The sequence below is a fragment of the Terrapene carolina genome, unplaced genomic scaffold, assembly GCF_002925995.2.
Source record: "Terrapene carolina triunguis isolate 2854851 unplaced genomic scaffold, T_m_triunguis-2.0 Scaffold89, whole genome shotgun sequence".
Lineage (NCBI taxonomy): Eukaryota > Metazoa > Chordata > Testudines > Emydidae > Terrapene > Terrapene triunguis.
The window spans coordinates 12,697,456-12,717,096 of NW_020664440.1; the positions used below are offsets into that span (position 1 = coordinate 12,697,456).

The 19,641-nt window shown below is 39.5% G+C and overlaps 1 protein-coding gene across 1 annotated transcript in view; it reads left to right on the forward strand.

Moving 5' to 3' along the window:
- The window catches only part of CNTN4 (contactin 4), a 353,580-nt gene that overhangs the window by 158,334 nt on the left and 175,605 nt on the right, over positions 1 to 19,641 (forward strand). The gene's annotated exons all lie outside the window — the stretch shown is intronic.

Here is a 19,641-nt window from a genome sequence, read left to right on the forward strand (position 1 = left end):
TGGTGGGCAACCTGCCGGGTAATTTGATTGAGGACCGCAAGACATTTTGCTGACATTGACCGTCCACATGCACGGCCTCCCGCGGATCTCAGTGGCCGCAGTTCACCTTTCCCGGCCAATGGGAGCTGCGGGAAGTGGCAGGCCACAGGGACGTGCTGGCCGCCGCTTCCCACAACTCCCATTGGCCGCAAACGGCGAACTGCACCACTGCGAGCTGCAGGGGGCTGTGCCTGTGGATAGTCAACGTCAGCAAAATGTCTCGTGGCCCGCAATCAGATTACCCTGATGGGCTGCATGCAGCCTGCGGGCCGCAGGTGGCCCGCAGGCCGCAGGTTGCCCACTACTGGTCTAGATAATTAGTCCTGCCAGGAGTGCAGGGGACTGGACTAGATGACCTCTCAAGGTCCCTTCCAGTCCTATGATTCTGTGATTGATTTAAGCATCTGCTGCTGTTATGATATATCAAAATGAATAATTATTTCTCATATAAGCTGTAAATTTTAAAAAAGACGTTAGAAGTGTAATAGATAAGAAATAACATTGAAACTTTGTGTCCCAATCATTATAAAATGCTTTAAATGATAACAAAGGGTTAACCAATGGAGTATGATTTTTTGACAGTGCATCATTCAACCAAATGCACAACTGTGCTTATTTTTGCAAGATACAGTCACATAAATTGGCTTTCTAAAAGACATGTAGACACCTGTCACAACCAATTTGAATCATTTTTCTACTGTATTTTTGTTTTTGTTTAATAGTTATGAAATATTCCTCATATGTGTGTAACACTCTTTTAGTTTCGGAAGTGGAATAATTACAAAAAGCATTCTGATTCTAAAAATATGCTAAGCATTTTTTTTATACAAGCTTAAGGAGAAACAACCATGGAAACACTCCTCTGGCAAAGAAAGAAATGCAAACCAGAGCTTAGCTTTCATAAAAGATAGGAAGCTCTTTATCAAATCACCAATGACCTGAGACATGCAGCCTCCTTAGGGAAGTCTTACTGTTTTCATTCTTGTTTCCAGGGTGCCTGGAGTTCAGTAGTTGAATTATTCCCACATTGTAGCCCACAACAGGAAGCAAGTGGACCTAGTATACAAATGCTGTAAACATGCCTGACTTCAGATTTTCAAAATGAATCAATTAGGTGAGCAGTAAATGAAAATGGGTTTAAATACTAACAATAGAGGTCAAACATTACATTATCTGTATCTCATTCTACCCCTGAATCCTTAGTAAAGAGAGATCATCTTGCCTTTTTCTTGCTATTTGGTGCATTTCTGATCTCTGCTATTAACTGATGCGACCTTAGCATAAAAGATCAAATTGTGACTTTCAAGACCTCTCTGGAGGTAAAAGTTATATGCTAGATTTTCCAGATTTTATATTGCTTTAATACCTGGCCATGTGGACCCTAGTCATTCATAATTAAGGAAAAATACAGCAGCCCTGGTTTGCTTATCATTTAATCTTCATAGCCTATAAATATTGATGATTGTGCTTTCTGTGAATGTTAAAATATGGGGAAAATATTACCTACCCTGGCCAAAGTTGGATAATTATAACCATCAAATGCCACATGTTCCAAGTTAAAATTTCTGTATGAAGTTTACTGAGGTAAACTAAAGAGGCTTGCAGGGATTTGTAGGGGAGTTGTTTTTTTTGGAGGGGGAGGGGGCTTTTATTCCATCACTTATGATGTTACAGAAGTGAGTCATGCAGTACCCTATATAAAATGATAAACTAGAAGGAAAAGTTAAATGTGGTGCGATATCATGCTAGCTGCAGCTGGCAAGTTTGACTGACCTTGGACATTTTTCAGAGAGTTAGTATGGTCTAATCTGCTTCAGAGTGCCATCACTTCATTCTACCAAAATAAGGTGCATTCATAAAAGTAAGGAGTTTCAATATGGCATGTTAATAAAGGTCACAGAAAAAACTAGTATTGCACTAAAAAGAAAATCAAGTTTGTACTAAAGGAAGGTTGTTAACACATGCATTCTAATAATATCTTGCACTTATCTGGTATGTTTCATCCTAGGATGTCAATTCTCTTTGCATATATTAATTAATTAAGCCTCTTTTGAGGTATATAGTTCAAGTTTTATTATAACCATCTTTACAGATGAATTAACGTTGACACCGAGAAGTTAAATGACTTACCCAAGGTCTCACAGTGAGCCAGCAACACAAATCAACATTTTTTTCACAAACTAAATATATCACAAATTTTCTTACAGTCGCTTGGGTTCAATGACGGTTGACTAAGGGTGACAGTACTATAGAGATGATACAGTCTAAGCAGTGTTCCTCAATTTTTATAGGTTGTTTTTTCATGTTTTGAGACTTATCCAAAGTAATTGTGGTGTGCCTGTGACTAATCTTTATTAATTTTCATAAAGAAACCAACAGTAAAAAGTACAAGAGGTAAATGACCTACAGCATGCATGTTATCAAATACTGCATTTTCACAGGATATCCAATAAAATGATGCAATTATGCAATTTTACAACTTGTCAAAACCACGAGACGAGACCACACAAAATCAGACAGTATGACACAGACATAACAGGTTAGGAATCTTACTGGAACAGATGTAGAGAAGGGCTACTAGGATGATCCAAGGAATCCTTATAAGAGAAAACTCAAAGAACTTGGCTTGTTTAGCCTAACCAAAAGAAGGCTAAGGAACGATATGATTGAGCTCTATAAATACATCAGAGGGATAAATACCAGGGAGGGAGAAGAGTTATTTAAGTGCCAGTGTGGACACAAGAACAAATGGCTATAAATTGGCCATCAAGTTTAGGCTCAAAATTAGGTGAAGGTCTGTAACCATCAGAGTAGTGAAGTTTTGGAACAGCTATCCAAGGGGAGCAGTCGGGGAGGGGGGGAACCTAATTGACTTCAATGCTCAGCTTGATAAATTTATGGAGGGAATGGTATGATGAGACTGCTTACAATGGCATGTGGCCCGTCCTTTACTGCCAGTAGCAAAAATTCCCAGCGACCAGAGATGGGACACTAGATGGGGGAGGGCTGTGAGTTATTACAGAGAATTCTTTCCCAGGTATCTACCTGATGTGTCTTGATCACATGCTCAGGGTCTTACTGATCGCCACATTAGGGATTGGAAAGGAATTTTCCCTTGGGAGATTGGCAGAGACCCTGGGTGTTCTTCACCATCTGCAGCATATGGAGCACAGGTCACTTGCAGGTTTAAACTAGTGTAAATGGTGAATTCTCTGTAACTTGAAGTCTTTGAACCATGATTTGAGGACTTCACTAACTCAGGCAGAGGTTATGGGTCTATTACAAGAGTGAGTGGGTGAGGTTCTGTGGCCTGCAATGTGCAGGAAGTCAGACTAGATGATCATGATGGTCCCTTCTGATCTTAAATTCTATGAGTTTATGAGTCGTAGACAGTATATATATGTACACACACACAAGACATACACAAATAGGCAAAAAAGAGAAGGAGGGGACCAGGGACAGGGAAGGGGCAGGAAGAGAAAGGGAAAAGGCTGAGGTCAGGTGGAATGGAAGGCTGTTGTTGTTTGAGCTATCTCAGCATTCTTTATCAAAATATATAAAGAAACAGGATTCAAATTTATATAATTGCTCTTTACATAATAAGTTATTTTATTGCTGCTAACTCAGACAGGACTGAATACCACTGCTCTCTTCTGGGCATTCATCTAGTCCATTTTTGTAAAATCATGCCTTTGGTAATCATTATGGCCCCCAAGAACCTTTGTGGTGGAGTTAAACCCAGTTTAGGAGATAGGTACATAATCTAGGATATAATTTTCAGATGAAATTGGTTCCTGAAAGCCTTGCTCTAGTTTCACCCTTGTGTCCACCTCTTTCCATAGCTGCCTGACCGTTGAACAGTCCCACAGCATATGCCTCACAGTTCCTTTTTCTCTATTATAGCGCCAACGAATGCCTGAGGAGAAGGTCCCCATCATGCACAGTCTCTGTGGCATCCAATATATTTTGAACAGCACCTCTTGCTGTTTTAGGTGTACTCTTAGGGCTACACAATGTAATTCTTCTTAATATGTGTTATATAAGGCAATGGACCAAATTTGAAGGAGCTGTATCAGACCACCTTAAACTAACTTAGATTCCCTTATGCTCAGTTAGTCAGCTTTAGAGCTGATTACATCCATTTTACTGATATCTAAGGGAGTCTAAGTCAATGTAAATTACACACCAAAGAACTGGAAGAAGGTTTAATTAAAGTAGGATGGTGGCTACTTTAACTTGTACCTCTTTACACCTTCAACTGGGCCATAGATGTATGTGCAACAATAACTTACCCTCCCTTAGACATCAGTAGAGTGAGAGAAAGTAGCTCTAAGAGAATTGAAGTCAGTCTAAGGGGATCATTACACTTCACCCCTGAATCTGGCCCTATGAATGTATAGCCAAGGTCTGAATAGTTAATTCTAGATGGAATCTACATTGGCCCAACATACACACTGAGGGGAACTTAATTGGACTCCCTTTAGGCTTTCTTAAGATTATGATTCAAATCTGAATTTGTAACTTTTGTGAGTTCCAGCTCTACATCATGGAAGGCTACAGTATTCTCTAGCTTTCCTGTTGCTGATATTTAATAACATAAGAGTTTTTGAATTGTTAGATCAAATTCTGCTCTTGGTTACTCTTGGTAACCCATTTAACTTGGAGCAGAATTTGGCACAATCCAGAAACGCTATTTTGATTGCTTGATTTTATTTTAATCTGTGTTCCTCATTTTTGTAATCTGCATCACATAATGAATTAAAGCGCCTCACTAAAGGCAAATAAGTCTATTTTTAAAAATACACGGTTCATCTTTTCCTCCACTATTTCCTTAGGAATTTTAGATGCAAAGTCAGGGCATGCCTTATTTATAGGTATAATTATAGATAAGTTTTGATCTCTACTATGCAACACAAAAAAGCAAGATAATCAGCAAATATATATCTCCAAATGAACAGCAAAGCCAAAGAATGCCAAAAGATGCAAGTTGCAGAAAGAATCAAGATTCATAACAAAATTATTTTCTAATGATCAAGTCATCTTTCTTTCAACCGTTCTACTTTACCATTATTCTTTCAACCAGCTATATCACTAGATGTGGCCCTGTCAGCACACTCCCATCCTAAGCAAGAACAGGCTGGAACAATACATGAAAAGGGAAACCTTTATGGAAAACCAGAAAGTGGTGTTGGTGATTCAGCACATGGTACAATATTTTGAATCAGCACTGGGTCAAAGCTGCTGTGCTTCTGGACATATGTTCTGGAGAGAGACAAAAACAGGTCTTGACCAATCATGGTCATTACAGATCCTGGGGCACTTTTGCTAAGTTTGACTATGCTAATCCTGGTGGCATACCCATATTCACATTACTTACTGCCTAATAATCACCCCTCTGCAGTGTCAGTTGGAAAATTTACTGTTTGCTTCTTAATAGGAATGTGATATCTCTGAGCCCTGTTAAATATTGGGTACCTTCCAATGGCTGATGAAGGGATCCTTCTGTCTGATTTGTATAGCCCTTTTGGTTGTTATGAATTGAATGTAAACTCATAATAATCTCCCTGTAGTATAACTTTCACCCACCAATATTATAATTTCTTAACAACAAATGTGTGCTATTTTGGAACACTCCGATTAAATAGAACCAAAACTCATATGTGCATATTGATGTTAATTTGGTTTTTTTAAGCAATTATAAAAAAGAAACCCTGTCTTATTTAGTTTGGTATCAAGGCTCTAAAAATAAAAACCTGATTTGAAAGTAGGTCCCTGATTCAACCCTTTCTTCTTCATCTTCTTCTTTTTTCCCAATCATTAAATAATCACAAATTATGGAACAAGACAGTGCATAAGTTACTGATGCTCAAGGGCCATAGAAATTTACATACAGTATAATTTATGCAGATTTTATGTACCTACTTGATTTGTATTTCTTTATTCCCTACATTTTAATGCTAACATAAAAATTTTATTCTCTGGAGTAATTTTCAATTACCAGTTCTTTTTATTTCATTTAAAATGTCTACTTAGTGAAATTATGCAGACACTCAACGGTTGTTGTACATGTGAGGGCTTGTTTTTGGGTTGGGTTTTTCCCCCCAATACAGTAGTTGATTTTTTTTGCTGATATTTGATTTGATGAAAACAAAAATATATTATAATTAATACTCATTTGAACAAAACACAGCATAAATTGTAGACGCTGATCATGCAAGCAATCTGTGATGAGTGGGGCATGGGATTTTTTTAGACACATTCAGACTATCAATCAGTCCATCAAGTTAAATATCCTGCTTTTGACAGTGGTCAGTATCTGAGAATAAGTATTATATTCAGAATAAGTTCCCACTTATTTTTTATCATCTGCTAAAACAACCGTGAAATGCAGTATCAGGGTATAAAGCATCTTTCTTGATCATGTGTCTAGAAAGGGTATTTCTTACTCCTCACACATGACCTTGCTGCCACAAAAAAATCTGGATTATCCTGGCATACCCTGATTGAGGGCATAATCTAACAAAGTGCTTGAACACACACAGAGCCTAATATCGTATGATTTTTTTAATCATCTCAGGGGTTCCCAATTTTAGTCACGTCGTATTTGTCTTACATTTAAATACTCTTATTGACTTGACCTACAAATATAAAGTTGACTCCTTTCTTCCACAATCATTGTAAATAAATAAATGAAACAAAAATATCCTCAAACTTTTTAGTTAAATCCCCAAGCTGCAGCATTCCAGTATTGGTCTCACAAATGTAAAATCACCTTCCTGCTCACTACTGCCCTCGGTATACATCCCAGGATCATATTAGCCTTTTTTCCCTACAGTATTGCGTTTGGCACTCAGGGTCAGTTGCTTCACCACTCTGACCCCTAAATCCTTTTCAGATTCGCTGCTTTCCAGGATACCATCTCCCATTTGGTCATTATGGCTTGCATTCTTTGTTTCTAGATATACCACTTCGCATTTGGCTTTATTAAAATGCACTTTTGTGGTGAAGTGGCAAGTACCTCGATGGCATCATAGTCTTATTGATGAAGACGTTTGGGCAAATCATAGGGGCTGGTTGTATTCCGAAAATATGGGTGTCTACTGACTTCTGATTAGTGGATTGGGGGAAGCACATGTACTTACCTGTAATGAAGGATGACATAGCATACCCTGCTCTGAGCTGATCTCTTATTACATTACCAATATCTTATTGGGTGTGGAAGGATTGTACTGTATAGGAAGTGGCTTTTCATTGTCTGTGAATCTCAATATCCAGTACTACCAATATGTTACATGGAGAAGGTGCTGTCTTGTAGAGATATTATTTTCATATAGTACAATGTATCCAGGTGGGTTTGTAAGCAGATGAGCTAAAGAGGGTACCTACCCATGGGCAGTCAAGGGCATCACAGAACAATATGAGTCATTAATATATATCTCTTCTTGATACTATAACTTGCAAATTTTAACTAGATTGTGGTCCTGATTCTGATCTCAAACCAATGTAAATCAAGGGTAATCACACTATGAAGTCTGTGGATTTAAATCTGTGTGATGAGTGTAATTGAGGTCAGACTCAATCCGTAAAACTTTTCTTATAGCCTGACTGTTTTTTCCCCCACAGTCTTAAAATAAAACATTTTTTTTCTGTTCAGTTGTTTGCAAAGTCCCATTTAAATTTATTTAATTTCACCTACAATATTGTTGATTTCTGTTATGCGAAGACATCTTTTATTTGTTTAAACAAATAAAATTGTTTAGAAACCAAAATAATCAAGAATTCATTGGAGATTTATACCGTATAATGATTGAAGCCTGTTTCTTATATAAAACTCACATAATCCTTTGTGGTTGTGATATATAGTTTAATTCTCAATGTCATGCTTGGTAGCCTATTAAGTTATAAAACTCCCATGGTAAATGAAGACCAAATAATTGTATGATACATCACTGACAGCGTGGTGAAAGTACTACACCACTGGTAACCATCTCTATATATTTTCATGATGCTTAATGTTTTATTCATCTCAGTCACGTCACATTATTTGAGTTCTTCTCACTGGGAAGTTCATTTGTTTAAGACATAGGGAGCATGAACATTTCTTGTATCTCAAAATTTTCATTTTAAGTAGAGTTAATTATCCAAAGTCTTTTTATGAAGAATATTTGCAGAAGGTTAGGACCGTGCCTTTTCTCTATCAACACAGCTGATCTTAGCCCATCCAACATGTGTATGTATTCATGCCCATATTACCAAAGCTCTACTGTTACCTGCTATCTAAGTGCTGTAGGAACCTGGGCATTATATTCTGTTTGGTAGCCTGCTTACTGAGAAGGGGAAGGAGTTATCTTGTGTTGCTGCGGGGCTGCTGGCTGAATCCTTTTCTTTGCTTGCCACCTTCTGGCTCCTGTACTCTTCAGTGTGGGTTTCAAAGAAAGGGAGATGATGTCATCATGGGAAGGGGGTGCTATGAATTGGTGAAGTCTGTACAACTTATGAACTCTGATTGATATTGTGAAGTTGTACTATGAAAATGTGCTTTATTATGAGTGCCTATATGTATGTGGGTCCATACATAGGTGACAGCACCTACAGCATGTACACCCCAGAGAGATACAGAAGTAAATACTTAAGGTTAAGGATGGAACTTACACCTCACCGAGATTATGCAAAGAAGCAGCTGCATCCTTAGAAACAAACAGTTTACCTGGTTCCTCTGGAGGGAGGAGGGGAAGGTAGGAGCAATGGACAATAATTGGGAGGAGAATAAAAGAAGGGTTTCAGATAAAGAAACAGACAGGAACGGGGGCCATACAGGAAGAGGAAGCATGGTGCAGGAGAGGGCAAGGTCACAGCAGCTGAATAAGGGACTCCTTGAGAGAGACTGAATAGCATGCAGCAGCCTGCATGACAGGGGCGGCTCTATGTATTTTGCCACCCCAGGCACGGCAGTCAGGCGCTTTTGGCGGCGCGCCTGCGGGAGGTCTGCCGGTCCTGCGTCTTCGGCGTACCCGCCGCCGAATTGCCGCCGAAGCCGCGGGACCGGCAGACCTCCCGCAGGCATGCCGCCAAAGGCAGCCTGACTGCCACCCTCACGGCGACCGGTAGGCCTCCCCTCGCGGCTTGCCGCCCCGGGCACGCGCTTGGTGCGCTGGTGCCTGGAGCCGCTCCTGCTGCATGAGGTCGGGGCACACTACTTTCCTGCACCCAGATGGTTCCCCAAGGACTCACAAGAGAAGGATCAAGTAGAAAATGAGGGATATTTGTGGTTTCAGATGTTTATTGTTTTGTGTGATCAGTTGTCTCCTGTGCTTTGCATCATTAAGTATAAAAGAGCATAATAGTGTTAGACTGTACTCTGTGTGTGTGTGGACTGCTTCACCGCTTCTGCATGCCCCTGAGAGAGTTAAACTGTAAACCAAAATCTTCACACCTTTGGAGTTCTGGGAAAGGGGTGTGCTTAGGTAGCTGGGGTATCTTGGGTGTCAGTGCTGGTCCTGGAGGCCCCAAGCAGGTGGGCTGAGGATCCTCATTTCCAAGAAGGGGTAGCAGACTGGGAGTCAATGCCCAGAAAATGTGCCAGAGAGGCCAGCCAAGGGCTTCGGAAATGTAACACATCTCAGGGGATGCAGAGCACAGAGGCTTGGCTTCCCTTCATAGCTGTCTAGTGTGTGGCTGGCTGGAGGCACTTGCTAGGATCTGTGACTGGGGGAAAGAAAAGAAATGGTATATTTGAAATTAGTTTAAAGTTTGGGAGCAATGGGGAAGAAAGAAGATGGAGAAGAAAAAGTTGAAGGGATGAGCAATGGTGAACTTGGGTCAATGGCAGACAGAAAGGCAAAGCACAGGCGGATCTTGGCAATAGGAGAGTGAAGCTAGGGTGACCAAATGTCCCAATTTTATAGGGACAGTCCCGATTTTTGGGTCTTTTTCTTATATAGGCTCCTATTATCTCCTACCCCCTGTCCCGATTTTTCACTTGCTGTCTGGTCACCCTAAGTGAAGCATATGGGGAGAGTCAGCAACAGAAAGGTGCAGACAGGAACCAGACAACAGAACATGGGCAGCAAGAGTGGTGGGATGTAAGAGAGAGAGAGAGAAATAGACTGAGGAGTGGAGCAACAGGGGCTGAACGAGCAACATAAGGAGCAAGATGGGAGAAGAAAGTGAGTTATTTTTGCACTTTTTTGGCATGGCAAACTACTGTGGATAATGTACACCCCACTTGCTCCTAATTCAGAAAATGCCCGACTATGCAATATGTACACTATCACCTCACTCAGTGTAGATCTAAGAACAAGCTTGCGATTTTTTTTTTTATTGAAAGTCATTAATCATATTAACAACCAGTCGATGGAGACTAAGTGATAAACTCACTCGTGGCCCCTGAGACCAATGAGAGAAACAAAACAGGAATAGAATCCGGGTTAGGATTAAACAAATATATCTCAGCCACCAAAATAAAAATTAAAACCTCTACAATTGTTAATGTATCTGGTAGATACATTAGGCACTTTCTTAGAAATTCAGAGTGCCCTCAATTCCTGCTCTCAGGAGGTGCCCATTTTCTTGTAGCATTAGTGTCTAGAAATACCGTGGTTCTTTTAAAAAAAAAGAAAAGAAAAAGAAACAAGATGTTCAGATACTCTGATAATGGGAGTGATTATAAAAATCTGGATAAAGGATTTTTTTGCATCTATCATCACTGCAAAGGATGTGAGGGAGATTCCCACACCTGAGTCATTTTTTTTAGGTGACAAATCTGAGGGACTGTCCCAGATTGAGGTGTCAGTAGAGGAGTTTTTGGAGCAAACTGATAAATTAAACAGTAATAAGTCAGCAGGACCAGAAGGTATTCACTCAAGACTTCTGAAGAAACTCAAAAATTGCTGAACTACTAACTGAGGTATGTAACTTATTGCTTAAATCAGTCTCTGTACCAGATGACTGAAGGATAACTAATGTAAAACCGATTTTTTAAAAAGGCTTCAGAGGTGAAACTGGAAATTACTGGCTGGTAAACCTAACTTCAGCAACAGGCAAATTGGTTAAAATGATAGTAAAGAATAGAATTATCATACACATAGATGAGCATGATATTTTGGGAAGAATCAACATGGCTTTTATAAAGGGAAATCATACCTCAGCAATCTTTTAACATTCTTTGAGGGTGTCAACAAGTAAGTGGACTTTCAGAAAGCCTTTGATAAGTTCCCACACCAAAGACTCTTAAGCAAAGTAAGCAGTCATGGGATAAGAGGGAAGGTCCTCTCATGGATCAGTAACTGGTTAAAAGATAGAAAAGGGTAGTAATAAATGGTCAGTTTTCATAATGGAAAGAGGTTAATAGCAGGCTCCCCCACAGATCTGTCGTGGGACCTTTGCTATTCATAAATGATCTAGAAAAAGGGGCAAACAGTGAGGTGGCAAAATTTGCTGGTGATACTAAATTACTGAAGATAGCTATGTCCAAACAGATTGCAAAGAGTTACAAAGAGATCTCACAAAACTGAGCAACAAAATGGCTGATGAAATTCAGTGTTGATAAGTGCAAAGTAATGCACACTGGAAAAGATAATCCCAACTATACATACAAAATGATGGGGTCTATATTGGTTGTTACCATTCAAGAAAGAGATCTTGGAGTCATTGTGGATAGCTCTCTGAAAACATCCACTCAGTGTGCAGCAGCGCTTAAAAACACCTAACAGAATATTAGGAGCCATTAGAAAAGGGATAGATAATAAGACAAAATGTAATAATGCCACTATATAAACCTATGGTATGCCCACACCTTGAATACTGCATGCAGTTCTGGTTGCCCTATCTCAAGAAAGATATATTAGAATTGGAAATGGTACAGAGAAGGGCAACAAAAATGATTAGGGGTATGGAACAGCTTCCATATGAAAAAAAGATTTAAAAGACAGGGATTATTCAGCTCTGAAAAGAGACGACAAACAGGGGATCTGATTGAGGTCTATAAAATCATGAATGATATGGAGAAAGTGATTAGGGAAGTGTTATTTACCCCCTTTACATAACATTAGAATCCAGGGTCACCCAATGAAATTAATAGACACCAGGTTTAAAACAAACATCTGTAAGTACTTCTTCAGAGAATGCACTGTCAACCTCTGGAGCTCATTGCCAGGGGATTATAAAGGCCAAAATTATAGCAGAGTTCAGAAAAGAACTAGATAAGCTAATGGAGGATAGATCCATAAATGGCTATTAGCCAAGAGAGTGAGGGACACAACCCCCTGCTCTGGGTATTCCTAAGCCTCTGACTGCCAGAAGCTGGGACTGGGTGATAAGGGATGGATCTCCTGAAAATTGCTCAATTCTGTTCATTCCCTGTGAAGTATCTGGCACCGGTTACTGTTGGAAGACACAATACTGGGCTAGATGGACCATTGGTCTGACCCAGTATGGCCATTCTTACGTTCTTATGCATTGTGGCAGAACCGTTGCAACTCCATAGTTAAGCAAAGGTTCGGTTTTGCACTTGATGCAGGACTTCACTCTTGGGTTTTGTATGAAAACCACAGCCTCAAATTTTCAGCACGTAATCTCAGAGTGAAGCTTGAATTTTCTAAGGAGTTTCAAGTAAATCTGTTAATTACTTTCCCAGTTCTAACTAATTAAAAATTGGCTAAAAAAAGTTCATGTTCTGAGTCTCATGACTTTTAAGGGCTCATCTTGCTTACAAAGCACAAACTGTAGAAAGTCAGAATACTGTAGCAAGAGCTCTTTTAGAGTTATGTAATTATTTTTTTAATTAACTAAAAGAAAAATAAAATCTTCCTTATGTTATCTAGAATCTGAGAATTTGTGGGCAAGCCAGACTGTAGAGAATACATGACCGGTTAGGAGTGATAGTCACAAAGGGAAATATACATAGCTGCACCATTTGCACTGTAATTCACAGTAATCGGAAGTTGCAAAGGCTTATTTTCATTTCTTCTCCAAAGCCATCCCATTGATCTTTATGGTAAAAAAGTATAGAGAACAGTTTCCCACCTACTCTTCATGCAGGAGTGGAGAGGCACTAGAAAGGTATGTTGCCTATGATTGAGGATAGCATAAATGGAAGGAATAAAATGTATGAGTGCCACTTATGCAATAAAACTGCTTCTGGGGAAATTTTCAGCTACTGCATTTAACTTTTGTATGGCAAGTGGTCTTCCTTCCATGTATTGATTGTTCAATTGTGCAGAATTTAATTCTGAAATGGAACATTTTGTACCCATTTGAATACAAGTTTCTAGGCAACGTCTCCACTTTGCACAGCATCCAAAGGTACAGCAGAACCTCTTTAATTGGCACTTCACTAATCCATATATTTTTATAAATAAGTCAAAAAAAGCCATAATTTATCCTCCCGTCTCACAAAAAATGTAATAGCAAGATACTATGTACCACAGTATATTCATTTGTACACTATGGAGATGCATAAATAAAACAAAACTATGCACTTCAAAATAAGGGAATGAAATATGTTTTGTGATGCATCAGCCTTTAAGTTTTATTCATGTTTGTTCACTTAGGACTAGATCAAAAATCCTTCTTACACACATTAGTGAAAAGTTACTCACAACTGAAGCCAATTGGACTACTCCTGTGAGTAACAGATTCACAGTCAGGTCCTTATTTACAGTGTAAGGCTGAGTAATGCATGAGCATTTGCCTAATTTACAAAATTCAGTAATTTGCAATGTGAGCATGAGTGATGAATGATCGTCTATATTCATAACCTGAAACTTACCCGGAAATGAGCTCTAGCCATTATTCTGTCATCTCTCTGCAGCTCACTCAAGTGGAAACATTTTTCCCTTGGTTATAACCATTTTCTTGTCATAAATAGATTACTGGCTGTTTTGCCAACAAACTGGTGTCCTCTGAGTGATTTTCTCACACCCACAAAGAAGCTAGAAGAACAGCTCTGGGTTTAAACTTACCATTATGTTGTGTACTTTCTCCCCACGCTGAAAGAACTAGAGTTACTGATGTCATGACAAATGACCTAAGAATTTTTTTTAACCATCCTTACCAGCAAAATTCCCAAGAGCAGTAAATCAGAATATAAAAGAAATTCTCCCTTTTCAGCCAATGGGATTATTCACAGGGCCTGAAAACTGTATTATGTACAGTCTGTACTGTGCCTTTTTATATAATGCAAAATTAAATACTTCAGTCTATGGTGCAGGAATAATTGAATAGCTGAGTCACTGCTTGAAAAGTCTATTACTACATGTCTTCAAGACTTTGAGATTATAATACTTTTAAAATTTTCTTACTAGATAGATGGACACATTTTAAATACACCTCTACCCTGATATAATGCTGTCCTCGGGAGCCAAAAAATCTTACCGCGTTATAGGTGAAACCACGTTCTATCGAACTTGCTTTGATCTGCTGGAGTGCGCAGCCTCACCCCCCTGGAGCACTGCTTTATATCCGAATTCGTGTTATATTGGGTCGTGTTATATCGGGGTAGAGGTGTACATACATCTCCCTTGATGAGTGGGACCATGATGCCTTTTCCTTGGGATTTTTATTTATCATCAATAGTAATCATTAAATTTTTCTCCAAATGCTTTCATTTGTGCAGTTTTAACTTTGGATTTCCCAGATGATTATATTAATTGGTAGTAACAGTGGTTGTGGTAGTGTCGCTATTATTTGTTAAATGCATGTGTATGTATACACATGCGCATACACACAGTTTTTGCTTATTAAACGCCTGATTGTGCAACCCTTACACATGTTGGTGACCATTACTCATGCAAATAGTCCCACTGAGGCCAATAGGACGATTTCAATGATTCAATTCTCATCGATATGAGTAAGGGTTGAAGAGCTAGCCCCTGGCTGTACAGTATTGGTAACCTCAAATGTTGAAGCCTGGCAAAAAAAAAATACTGATATTGGCTTAAAAAATCATGAGATTTTTTTCAAAGGGGTTCTTTTTATTTGCCTTCTGGTTTCTGAGCCTCCGGTGTGCCCTTGCTTCATGTTTTCAAACTTTTCTCCACAACCACAAAGGCTAGAAACTTACTTTAAAATAAAATAAAAATGAGATAATCATAGAATGATGTCACTCATGAAATGGAGAGTAATCGTATATTGCATAAACAACAAGGAGTCTGGTGGCACCTTAAAGACTAACAGATTCATTTGGGCATAAGCTTTCATGAGTAAAAACTCCATGATTTGTGATAAAATAGGCACATTTGGCAACACTGACTTTAATTTCTCTAGAATCCCATCTTTTTGTTTGTGAATGCAATGTGAAAAACAGTTACCTGCATTTCCTGCTTTTTTCACTAATCTCATTAATCTGACATCACTGTTAAACCTTTACTTGTTGACTTGAAGAGAAGTGATGGTGAAGTCTTATACCTGAGCAAAGATGTCTGTGTGGATGAATAAAATCACAGCTGAACTGACTGAAAAAGATCTCCTGAGTCATCTAGTCCAATGGCTCTCAACCTTTCCAGACTACTGTACCCCTTTTAGGAGTCTGATTTGTCTTGTTTACCCCCCAAGTTTTACCTCACTTAAAAACTACTTGCTTACAAAATCAGACATAAAAATACAAAAGGGTCACAGCTCACTATTATTGAAAAATTGTTTCTTTCTCATTTTTACCATATAACTATAAAATAAATCAATTGGAATATAAATATGGTACTTGCATTTCAGTGTATAGTATATAGCTCAGTATAAACAAGTCATTGTCTGTATGAAATTTTAGTTTGTACTGACTTTGCTAGCGCTTTCCATGTAGCCTGTTGTAAAACTGGGCAAATAGCTAGATGAGTTGATGTATCCCTAGAAGACCTCTGTGTACTCCCCCAGGGGTAAGCGTATGACTGATTGAGAACCAGTGATCTAGTCAGTCCCCCTGCTCTGGGGAACTGATCCTGCAGCCTATACCCACGTGAATAGCCCTAGTGGAAATCAATGATCAGTGACTACCTCACATGTTTAAACCTGCAGTTCAAGCCCCTGGGGCAGAATTGCCGTACAACAATCTCTTGAGTCTGTTTTGAAAATCACTAGTGCTTTTGTTATTATGTATGACAACATCCCTTGGCAGATTATTCCATTGTCAGACAGGTTCTACAGTTTAAAAAAATCCTAATATTTAATTTATTTTCTCCCTACTTTTGTTTCAGGCTATTAGTTCTTATGTTACCATCCGCAACAAGAATGAAGTTCAATCATAATTCTTTGCACAGTCATACCTAGTCAGTGGGAGTTTTGGGGAGGATGAGGAATGCAGGACCGGACCTTTGAAAGCCTCACTTTCCCTTTTGTGTATTATTAATTTTAAAGGTATATTTTTGCCTGTTTGAAAAGACATCACCATTGTTTTTTTCTCTAGGCTACAATCACAGTAATGGGGTGTGAATGGAAGGGAATTCTCTCCACCCACAACTGTCTGTTGCTTGATTTTCAACATTTAGTAACTTCCCAGTCAAGGAATATGACTCTGTTTTTCTTCCCTATTTATGCATGGTTTTGTATTCTGCATTGTTTTTGCTACATATGTTCCCAATCTTGAATCAGGGTTGCCAGTATAAACCTCTGTCTCACTGTGGAGTCCTATTGCAATGGCCCACACTAGTTGATCCAATGCAGAATTGGGGCCCAAATTATGAGGACACATTATTTAATTTGGATCATAGCTTTGAGACCTCTGTATTACTTTGATCTTCCCTAAGGGTCTGATCATGTAAAACGCTTAGCCAATTTCTGACTGGCCTCAATTTACTTATCATTGCCTCAGTCTACTAACTCCAAAAGAAACTGAGACATGTTGATATTTTGGACTGTTATAATTTTCACAACACATTCACAGTGTTAGAGGGCTTTCCTTCACCCCCTTCCCTGGTTCTTGTTACACAGACAGAAAGCAGAAGACCAGAAGTCCGAAGTGCAGGCAATGCGATGTTTATGGGGGTTTAGTTCAAGCAAACATATTCTGAAGCCCTTCACACCAGTCAGGCTTATTTTTTTACACCGACAGAGTTTTCCCCTCTCCTCCACAACTACAGTTCTATACACCAATAGAACCCCTTTGTCTAACCTCTAGCTACACACACTGATGCAGCTCTCTCTTCCCAGTGTTCCGTTTCCAGCTCTGATGCTGCAGAGCCTTGCCTGTGTCCCTGTTCCTCATTGCCCTATTCCCAGTCCCCCATTCTCCCATTGTGCCATTACCATTCCCCTTTCCACTCCCCCTTTTTAGCAGGTCCAAATATACCTGCAATGCACGCCCCTAGTCATACCCCTTATAACTTATGGTCATTTTCCGTTCTGGAGGGTCATGAGTCGGGGGTCTTCATCCCACCCCTTTTGTACCCCATAGGAGGGGTAAGGAGTGAGGTTGTGCTCTGGTCAGGGGCAGGCATTTCTCTGATCTTTTAGTGTTTTACCTCCCACCCCACCCAATCTCCCCTTACCGCTCCTGACTGGTTGCCTGACCTTGCTTTGAGATAAGGCGTTGAGGGAGTCGTCAAGTGTGCGCTCATATATTACACTCCCACCGTACCCTGTAACACTCTCAGCTCTATCCCTTATCTGTCTCATTGTACTAAAAGCCCCATCTGGTTGTGGGAAATGCAACACACAACATCTTTGTCCTTTGTTCTTCACACATATTAGTAAGGATGTAAGAGTATTAAAAGTCAAACCCAATATTCTATCTCAGGCTAACAAACAGGCTTATATGCTAACACATAGCAGTGCACAAGTTTCCTTAATCACCCTTCACAAGCCATACACCCTCTGAATATTGTGCAATATTATTCAGTGATTTAAAAAATAGTAAAATGTATAGCATAAGAACACAGCAGAACTGTGCTAAAATGCGTATAAACCTTATAATTAATTGTTGCCCGTTATTTGCATTCTGATGACTGTTTTTACTTAGGCTGTCTTTTTGTTCTGAATTCATACAGCACCTAGTACAATGGCATCCTGGACCATAGAATCGTAGGACTGGAAGGAACCTCGAGAGGTCATCTAGTCCAGTCCCCTGCACTCGTGGCAGGACCATGTAATATCTAGACCATTCCTAGCAGGTCTTCGTCTAACCTGCTCTTAAAAACCTCCAATGAGGGTGATTCCACAACCTCCCTAGGCAATTTATTCCAGTGCTTAACCACGCTGACAATTAGAAACATGGCTGGGCTCCTAGGTGCTACCATAATACAAATAATAATAAACCCCTGCCTTGTCCCAAAAAAGTCTTTTCATGATCGGGCAGAACACTCAGCCCAAGGCGTAAGAGGGAACTTGGCTCCAACCCTGCAAACAGTTTTCACATTGTGTAGCTTTACTCCTGAGTAGGGTTACCAGATAGCAACTGTGAAAAAACGGGCCAGGGGGTGGGGGGTAATAGGCGCCTATATAAGAAAAAGTCCCCCAAAACGGGATTGTCCCTTTAAAAACGGGACATCTTGTCACCATACTCCTGAGAGTAAAGGTATGTGCATGCATAAGTGTTTTGCAGGTTCAGAATCTAAGACACTAATCTGAGATTAATACCTGAATAGCACTGTGGTTAAAATGAAAAATGGAGTCTTCTTAATAGCTAAGAGCACTACCGATGGACCTGTGTTAACTCTTCCGTAGCAAAAAGATCTAAAGGGGATAAAAATTAAGTGTAATATTTTCCACTTTCTAACAGTATAATTGACATTCCTGTTGTTCACTTATCTCCTGTGTATTTTCTGTGTTTTTCTGCTGCGCCAAACAGCAGTTTTGAGGTCAGCAAACAATGGCTCAGCTGCATTGAAAGGAAAAACAGAATGGAAATTTAAAAGCAAGCCACTATATAAGATAAAAAGGCTATTGGGGTGACTCCATATACTAGAGATCTTACACAGAATTCCCATGGCAGCTGATACTGCTGATCAATACCTGGTGCTGCTAGTTGGGTCACAAATTGTAACTTCAACAATTAATAGTAACTTTCTCAAGCTCACTGTGCAAGACAGGGAGAGAAGGGGGCACATTTTCACAGTGTCTAATACCTCCAGGAAAGGACAGGAGAGAAATGAAGTGAGGAATTTAGTGCAATAAAGCACTGTGCAGCTAACATACATTGGTGGATTAATGTCAGTGTTAGCAGGGAGTTTCACTATGAGGAATCTTTCCATGTTCCGAATTGCAGATTTGCATCCACATGTGGGTTGCATGGAACGTCGATAACAAGACTCATCCAAAAGGGAAAGAATCATAACCTGTGGGGAAACAGACCTGGATTATAAAATAAATGAGGATAAATGGCAATTTATGGCAATAATTTCTTCTATTGTGTGTTATAACATTAACTGCACAAGCATAATACATTGTCAGTGTTATCTCTGAGTTTACTTTGCCCTAGGTGAATGTCCACCAGTACCAGTCCACAATCACCCAAATATTTATTGAACCTTTTGCTTCCTCCGATGTTTTGCTACACTAGGCAACAGCCTGTTCTGCCTATGTCTTAGGAGCAGACTTCTACAAGTATCTTTTCCAAACTGATGTTCATTTTGTATCTCCCTCAGAAAATAAATTAAACAACCCTAACATATGCAGTCC